Genomic DNA, 9,510 nt, shown 5'->3' on the forward strand with positions numbered 1-9,510 from the left:
AAAGACAGGAAGAAACTATTTAAGTAAGCACCTAGTGAAAGCTGACCATTCACGTCACCAAAAGACACTATTTGGCCTCTCAAAATACAAAAGGAGTAATATTTATTTGTGCATGGCTGGTGAAATCCAAATATTGAATTAAGACAGATCATCACCATAATTGCTATAGCTTATTAAATTCTTGTTTGAGAGACTATAGTGTATAACTGATAAAAGCTTAGCCTCTGGAACAAGGCTGAAGAGATTTGAATCCCTGTTGTGCTGTTTATTAGCTGTGAACTTGATCAGGCTACTTAGTTAGCTATGCCTTATTTTTCTCATCCAAAACTGGAACAATATTATGAATACTTAGCTCATAGAGTTGCTATGAGGATTAAATGAGATAATACATATGAAGGACTCATAAACAATGCCTGGCACATAGTAAGTCCTTCATAAGTATTAGCTATTACTATTCTCAGTGTTACATTTGAGGTTCAAAAAGACAAACATCTTGCAAGAGCTCTTGTGACAGAGTCAGCAATTCCAAGCCTGCTTTTTCCAAAACAATACACTGCAGTAAAATATAGTTCTATATGGAAAGATTTTATAAATTTTTTAAAATTAAAATTATGCTTCACTCTCTCAGCAAGTGCATTTTATACATGTATCTTTGTACCACTTTATGGAATATATTGTGGTTTTCTTTTGTTGTTTTGCAGTCTTCTCTGCCAAACTATGATTTCAGAACAGAATTGTGGTGCATTCATCTTCCCATCACCAGTGCCTGGAATAGTGAAACAATGATTTGTAATAATCCGGTAAATAAACACTAAGTGCAGCAAACAGTAATAAAAATTTACTGTTAGGTCTGTAATTTTTCTAATGCTTCAAATTATATTACTTGAATTTCTATATTTTATAATATGCAGTCGCATGTGAGCATATCTTTGGTATAACATTGCCAAAAATTTTGATAATATTTAGTGTCAAATAAAAAGACATTTCTCAAGTTGTACTTCCTTCATTCTGGCCATAACATTCTACTTAGAAAATGTCACTTATGACTCCCAGGATAGTAACTTAGATTTATCTCATTACTTTATCAAAGGAACATGTTATCTAATGTCCACTAAGCATATCTTCCCAGCAATTGAGATCATGAATGCCTTAGCTATGTTACGATAATTTAACCAAGGCTGTGCTGTGACTCTCCTCAGAAGTAAAGAAACGATAATAAACATGTGGATTCCTTTCTTTATAGTAAATGTTCTCAGCAAAAGAAAAAAATAGAACATTAATACAGCCAGTCTTACTAGCATTATTCAAATATTCTCAAACTTGTGGAGGGCAGCTTTGTTTTATGTGAATTGTACAGGCACACAGAGAAGATAGCTCTCCTAAATAATATAAAATTTCAAACTGCTAAAAATGCTAAGAGTGTTGACTTGTTGATTAATACAGGAAAACTCGGAGGAATGAGATGGCCACAATGTCAGCAATGACAAGCTAATATGAAACGTTTCGGGGCTATAGTTCAATATTCCTATCACTATCACAGAACATTTTTTTCCCACAAATCACTCACTTATAATTAATATAATCATTAAGCTCTAATAGGGCTTACGGGCTTTGACATGCAAACTCCATTCATATGTGACCTCTATGCCTGTGAATCTACTTTCTTGCTTACACTATTGCACTTAGCTTAAAATTTCCTATTAAACAGAAAGATGTACTTATTGGGTAATCAAAATATAAGTGGAATCTATGATTAGAAAGTTTAAGCAAACTCTGTGACTAAGTGGAACACATTGATTATTTTAAAGTGAGGCAAAAAAGAACTTTTAAAAGCTCTACAAATCCCATCCTCAGATGACCTAATATTAAGCCATCACTTGAGCATCAGGGTAAAATATTTTGGCCTTTTTTTTTAAGTGTTCTGTTACTGGAAGTATTAATCTTTCTCTAGTGAGCCAGTCATATATATTTAGTATATGTATCTAGTTGTGTAATTAATTATACTATATGTGCTTATTTATCGAATATGCAATATCAAAGAATAAAATCCAGTAAAAAAAAAATGAAGGGTTTCTACCTTACTAGGTCAATTTTTGGGGTATAAAAATATTTTTGGAAGGTAAACTTTCAGCCTCCCATAAGCCTTTATAGCATATAACTCTTTTATTTTGGTTTGGATTGCAAGGACATAAGCTTGCTTACTATATGAAAATATAAAGAAAATGTTATCTAATAAAAACCACAAATGATTAAACCATAACATACCCAAAATACATTTAGATAGCTCTTGTACAGTAGGATATGTATATCTTATTATGCTAAATCAAATGCAAGCACCTAGACAACAGGTGTTACAAATCTATAGAAATCCCACTGCTTAAAAAATATAAAAATTAACAGGCAGGAAAATATATCTTAATTTGAATAACACAGAAGGATTTGTCACATGTCTATGAATATCTTAGCATCTAACGGTGAGCAAAATGAGCATTTCATAATACCTGCATAGACTTCTGATAAACAATGCCCACAGTCTATTTCACTTTTCAGTTAGCTGAATAATAGGAAAATGCAAATACAATTGAAGAATTGTTCACTAATAGGTTGTACTGGTCAGTGGGAATTACACAGACACATACACACACACATCCTCATAGACATGCGAGTCATAAATCTTTTCTCTCTGCCATGTGTGTATAGCAAGGGTTCTTAATGTGCAGTTCAAGATCATGGGTAGAAAGAAAAATTATATTTCATTTTACCTTAACTTCTAATTGGAGTTTAGCATTTCTTTCAATTATTAATGTATAGAAAAACAAAACACCACACCATTAACAGTACAATAGAAATCAGATATTTTCATTTCACTTAACAGCTGTTACAAATATTGCTTATACCCTTACTTGATTTTACTTTATTGAATTTATTATTGGCCACTGCAATTATTATTTAATGCAGTAATTTGAAAAGCACATATATTACTAAAGCACGTATTTGTTTTAAAATATTTTGATAATTATATTTCAGTATGATTTGCTTCCATTGTAACCTAATATATTTTATGAGCTGAGTTGAAAAACATTATTTTGAGAAGGAAACACTAGGCTTCACCAGACTGCAAAGGGGTCCCTGTGTGGAAGGACAGAAAAATAGCCCCTCAAAAATGTCCATGTCCTAATTCCTAGAACCTGTGAATATGTTACCTTATGTGGCAAAAGGGAATTTGCACATGTGATTGAGATAAAGATAGTGAGATGGGGAGATTATTCTGGATTAGTTATCCAAGTCAGCCTGATGTAATCACAGAATCTTTATAAAACGGGGAAAGATTGTCAAAGTCAGAAAAAGGAGATGTGATGGTGGAAGCAGAGGTTGGAGTGATACCCTTTGAAGATGGAGGAAGGGGCTACGAGTGAGGGATTTAGGCAGCCGCTAGGAGCTGGAAAATCCAGGAAACAAATACTACACTGGAGCCTCCAGAAGATTTGCAGAACCTTGATTTTGGCTCCTTGAGACTCATTTTAGACTTCTGACCTTAAGAACAGAGAATAAATCTGTGTTGTCTTAAGCCAATAAATATATGGTAATTGGTAACAGCTGCAGTAGGAAGCTAACATACAATGGTATTAAAAAGTCGAGAACACCTGAGGGTGATGCTGACCACTTGTAATTACATGAGTAATATCAATTCTTCTATGACTTAGGAGAAGTGATACAATATTTCCATAGAGGAACATGGTCTTGGTTAAATGGGCTATTATTAAGAACAAAATGCTTTGTTTTCTGGAAACATTTCAGTACCAAAACATTTTTAAGATTTTAGTGCATTTATATTGGCCTCACACCAAAAATAAGAGATGTGTTTGTTTTCTGTTATTTGGGAAAATGTTAACTTTTCAAATCTCAAACTGTATATATCTAATAGCTAGCATTTACACAAATAACATTCTTTACTCAAAGGCAATTGTTTCTTTCAGAAAGCAATTTTAAAGCCTTGATAATCATTTGAATGTAATTATAGCAATTTTTTCAGCTGGGAAAATTCCACAGAGCATTGATGCTGTATCCGTATTCAGAATTGGAATAACTTATTATAGGCAAACACCATGACCTGAACTGCCCTTGTCACTCTTCAGAGTACATAGGCCAATACATATGAGGCTATATGATTAATATAAACCTGCAGACACTGCTTTGGAATGACATATTCCTTGTCCTCACCATACTAGTGTACCCATTATAAACCTGTATTGGTTGATAAAATTGAAATATTGTTAAGAATATTATTTGTATTTTAGGTTACTTTGCATAAAAATATACTGCTGTTTTATCCATTTCCTAGTATAAAATAAAATCACCATTCTACAGAAGCAGCTTGAAGAAATAGCATAATTTTGATAATGGAAACGTCCTTGTTTTATGATCTAGTGTCTTTGTGGAAACAGTTAGAAAACAATTCACTTATTTGTAAACATCATCTTAATAATGCTAGAGCTACTGTTGCAATTTAACTCGTGTGAAATCACACTGTCCTGATAACTGGTTCCTGGCAGCAAAAGATTTTTTTTTAATACAAACCATGGAAAGGGAATTACTCTTTAATGACATGGGTTAACCATATGTGCATAGCCTTGAAATCATTTCAATAAATCACAGGTTCCAATTGGGCTAGTGATGTAAGCCTTTTTGTATTCAAGGTAATTCAATAGACCCAAAGTGCGCTGTATGAATTTTACTTAGATAAAAGCTTGATAATTTATATTCTTGTTTGTTTGATAGTCAGTGCGAGAGATCTGGTAGCCTTGGGAAATGTTTGTGTTCATGGCCAAATTTTCTAGTTTGTCCTTAATGCTTGAGCAAAAAGCCTTATTATCAATGCTCATAATATCATATTTGATCTGTGCATAAGAATGCATCACTGCTCTTCATACAAATTATGAAAACTCAGTTCGCAAGGTCAAGCATGAGATACATCAGTCTGAACCATGAAGTACTGATGTCAAAAGCGATGTTAGAGATCAACCAACATCTTCATTTTTATGGATTAGAAAACTGAAATGCACAGAGGTTAAGAGACTTCTATGAAAGAAGTTAGCATAGGCAAAATTAGACAGCACAGTTATAATCACACATTCATTACATTAGATCACATTAGTTTATTTTCAAATCAATTCAGTCCAATTTATTTGATTTCAGCATAATCAAACACTATTTGTATTACTATATTAATCATCACTCAAATATTGAGCAATAGAAACAAAAAAATAAAAGATATATACTTTGAGAAGAAAGAAATATGTAAATAAATAAATTGCATTAATTTCAGATTGGTGTTATAATAAAAGTAGAAGGGATTCAAAGAGAAAAAAGCCAGCTCAATTCAGGAGAATCAGTGAAAGCTTAATGGAAGAATTAATTCCAGAATAGACACTGGTAAATTATACTATGCTGCCATGAAATTTTGAAAGGTATTCCTGTCTCCCAGTGTGATAGCTCCAAGTCAAGGATCACAGGTTGGCTCTGGGATTCAGGATGGATTTTAACCTCTCCACCCCCTCTGCATAACACTTTTTGGCAGAACACAACCTACTCAACTCCAAGTGGTGGTGTGGCTGTGCAGTCATTTTTCTGAATGTTTTAGCTTCTCGCTTTAAGTCAAACCTAATACCCTGGGGATATTGCTGCTTTTGCATTTCTTTTAAAAGTGTCTGGTTCCCTCTTCCTTACTTTTTTAATAATGTTTAATACCTCAATAAAGTGTAGATATTCACTAGCCAGAGACAAGACAAGACAAGAAACACAATTCAAACAAAGTTGGGTTTATTACTGGTTGTGGCAAGGGAGACCATAAATCTGGGGGGAACACTGAGGTATCTCATTAAGAGGATATTATGATGAGATTGTTATAAAATTTGGCTTGTGGCTGGGTGCAGTGGCTCACACTTTGGAAGGCTGAGGTGGGAGGATTGCTTGAGGCCATGCCTATGAAAGTTCTTAATGCCATCTAGAATGGCAAGTGCTTTCCAGAAGGTTTTCCATTTATATTGCCCAGATCTATTGGAGGAATCACTCTCTATGGCAGCTATTGCCTTATACATTTATTTCTTGAACAGTAAGACTTGAAAGTCAGGCCAGGCATAGTGGCTCATGCCTGTAATCCTAGCACTCTGGGAGTCAAGGTGGTAAGATCGCTTGAACTCAAGAGTTTGAGACCAACCTGAGCAAGAACAAGACCCTGTCTCTACTAAAATAGAAAAAATTAGCCAGGCATGGTGGTGCACACCTGCAGTCCCACTACTCGGGAGGCTGAGGCAGGAGGATCACTTGAGCCTAGGAGTTTGAGGTTGCTGTGAGCTAGGCTGACGCCACGGCACTCCAGCCCAGGCAAGAGAGTGAAACTCTGTGTCAAAAAAAAAAAAAGACTGGAAAGTCAAAATTACTCCTTGATCCATGGGCTGCTGAATGTTTGTTGTATTCAAAGGCATGAAAACAACATTTATCTCCTTGTACATCTTCATTTCCGAGCTCTTGGGTGACAAGGTGCATTGTCAATGAGCACTAATATTTTGAAAGAAATCTTTTTTTCTGAGAAATAGATCTCAACCATGGGCTTAAAATATTCAGTAAACCATGCTATAAATAGATGTGCTGTCATCTGGCTTTTGTTATTCCATTTATAGAGCACAGGCAGAGTCGATTTAGCATAATTTTTAAGGGCCCTAGGACTTTCAGAATGGTAAATGAGCATCGCCTTTAACTTAAAGTCCCCCTGCTGCATTAGCCTCTAACAAGAGTCAGCCTGTCCTTTGGAGCTTTAAAGCCAGGTATTGACTTCTCCTCTCTAGCTATGAATGTCCTAGATGCCATCTTCTTCCAATAGAAGACTATTTCATCTACATTGAAAATCCATTACTCATTGTAGCCACCTTCAATCAATTATCTTACTTAGATCTTCTGCTTAACTTTTTGCGGCTTCTACATTAGCACTTGCTGCTTCACCTTACACTTTTATATCGTGGAGACATTTCCTTTCCTTCAACCTCGCAAACCAATCCCTGCTAGCTTCAGACTTTTCTTTTGCAGCTGCCTCACCTCTCTCAGCCTTCACAGAGTTGAAGAGAGTTAGGGCCTGGCCCTAGATTAAGCTTTGGTTTAAGGGCTACTGTGGCTAGTCTGATTTTCAACCCAGACCACTCAAACTTTCTCTACATCAGCAGAAAGCCTATTTCACTTTCCTATCATTTGTGTTTTCATTGAATTAGCACTTTTGATTCCCTTTAAGAATTTTTTCTTTGCATTTACAACTTGGCTAACTGTTTGGCACAAAAGGCCTAGTTTTCAGCCTGTCTTAGCTTTCAACATGCCTTCCTCAGTAAGCTTAATCCTTACTAGCTTTTGATTCAAATTGAGCAACATGCTACTTTTCCTTTCACTTAAATACTTAGAGGTCTTTGTAGGGCTATTAATTGGCATCATTTCAATATTATTGAGTTACAGGGAATAGGAAGGCCTGAGGAGAAGGAGAGAAGTGGGGAAATGGTTGGTCAATAGAGAGTCAGGACACATACTGCATATATTGATTAAGTTTGCCATCTTCTATGGGTGTGGTTCATGGCACTCTGAAACAATTGCAATAGTAACATCAAAGATCACTGATTCCAGATGACCGTAAGAAATATAGTAATAATGAAAAACTTTTAAATATTGTGAAAATTATCAAAAAGTGACACAGAGACATGAAGTTATGACATGATGTTAGAAAAATGGTGTTGATAGACTTGCTCAATGCAGGGTTGCCACAAACCTTCCATTTGTAAAAATCGCCATATCTGCAAAACGTAATAAACCAAAGTGCAATAAAATGAAGTATGCCTGTGTATATTTTTTTATATATAAATAAAACATATAATATATAGTCTTAATATAGTCTTAATTATAGCCTTAATAGTCTGATAGCTAGTAAGTAGTGGAGTAAAGTTTGAACCTAGACAGTGTGGCTACTTAAGGTCTCTCAGCAACAATATGCTTCTTACACTTCCTAGCACATGTTAAGTTAATCGATACATTCAAGTCTAAAAGGTTTTCACATGTATGAAATATACTCTTCCCTCATCTAAAATTACAATTCCCTTTCCCAGTCTTTTTACTGCTTGCCTAACAACCAATTCCTGACATTTTTCACAATACCTTAAGCAACACTTCCAAAATACTACATCAATATGTTATATAATAGTATTAGATTAAACCACATGAAACTGAAAATATTTGACTAATTTTATCCTACAAAAAGGCAATTTTATATGTATTAATTTAATATCTCTCTGTTTTGTGAATATTACTATAAATATATTGTTCCCAATGAAGAAAGATCGCCCTCAGTGTCCAAATCTTTTTTTATTTTAAATCTCTGTATCTATAAAGCCTAGCAGGGTATCTCGTAGATATCCACTGGACAATTGCAGAATGTAGAAATAAATGAAGATACAGAGAAATTCCAAAGTTGAGAGCCAGATGAGGTGGCTATGAGGATAAACAGAAGATGATAAAACAAAACACTTTATTTTGGGGTATGAAACTTGAAGGTACAGCTATCAGTGTATGGTTCAGCTAAATTCTGAAAAACAGACATCAACATTGCCCATAAAAAGAATCCTCCTATTGCTCTTTTAGGGTTAAAGGTACCCCCAAGTCTGGTGATTAATTGCTAAGTGACATATTTTCTATTTCAATTCCGCAATATATAGTCATGCTCAATGATCCAAGTCCAGAGGCAGCAGCAACTCTAAATGGTTGGGAAATATGTTATCATACAACCTGGTTCAAGTCATTTTAAAAAATGGGAAATGATCTGAGTTTTAGTCTTATGAATGCTTAGAAAGTGCATTTAAGATCAAAGAAGGACGATAATGAAAGGAAAGCTTTCAGCAGAAGGCTTTTAGAGTGAAGAAAGTACCAGAGCTGTGTCGTGCCTTCCACTGAGTGCATACAGGGCTGAGAAGTAGTCTTAAAAACATTAAATGTGTCTAACCTAAGGAAGGGTTTTAAAGGTAAATTTAAGCCAGCACCAACAACTATATTCCATTCATTTTATGAGAGAAGAAATAAGATATAAAGTATAATATTTTTAAGATATAAGTGCAAAGTTGGAAAGAGTCAAGAATAGAGATAACTGATACGGTGGGCGTAGGTGACATTCATAGACGTGTAATTTGTAAACCGCATAGTTCATGAACAAATCTCTGCAGTATGTCACGGACTGTCAGTGGATGACCTGAAATCTTACACGCCTGGGATCAATACTACCTTATCTCTTCTTATTCAGCTTTCCTCTGTAAACTCAAATAGCATTATTATTTCTCACTACCTCAAAGCTTCTAGGAAATTCATACTTTTCTTTCTTCTTAATTCAAACCACTCTTTCCTTTAACATGCTTTTTGACATAATATTTCTGCCTTCATCCCTAAAAATTTTATGGCATTCATTTTCCATTGATTTCTAAGCCTGAATCA

This window comes from Propithecus coquereli, unplaced genomic scaffold (assembly GCF_000956105.1).
Source record: "Propithecus coquereli isolate 6110/MARCELLA unplaced genomic scaffold, Pcoq_1.0 Scaffold240, whole genome shotgun sequence".
Lineage (NCBI taxonomy): Eukaryota > Metazoa > Chordata > Mammalia > Primates > Indriidae > Propithecus > Propithecus coquereli.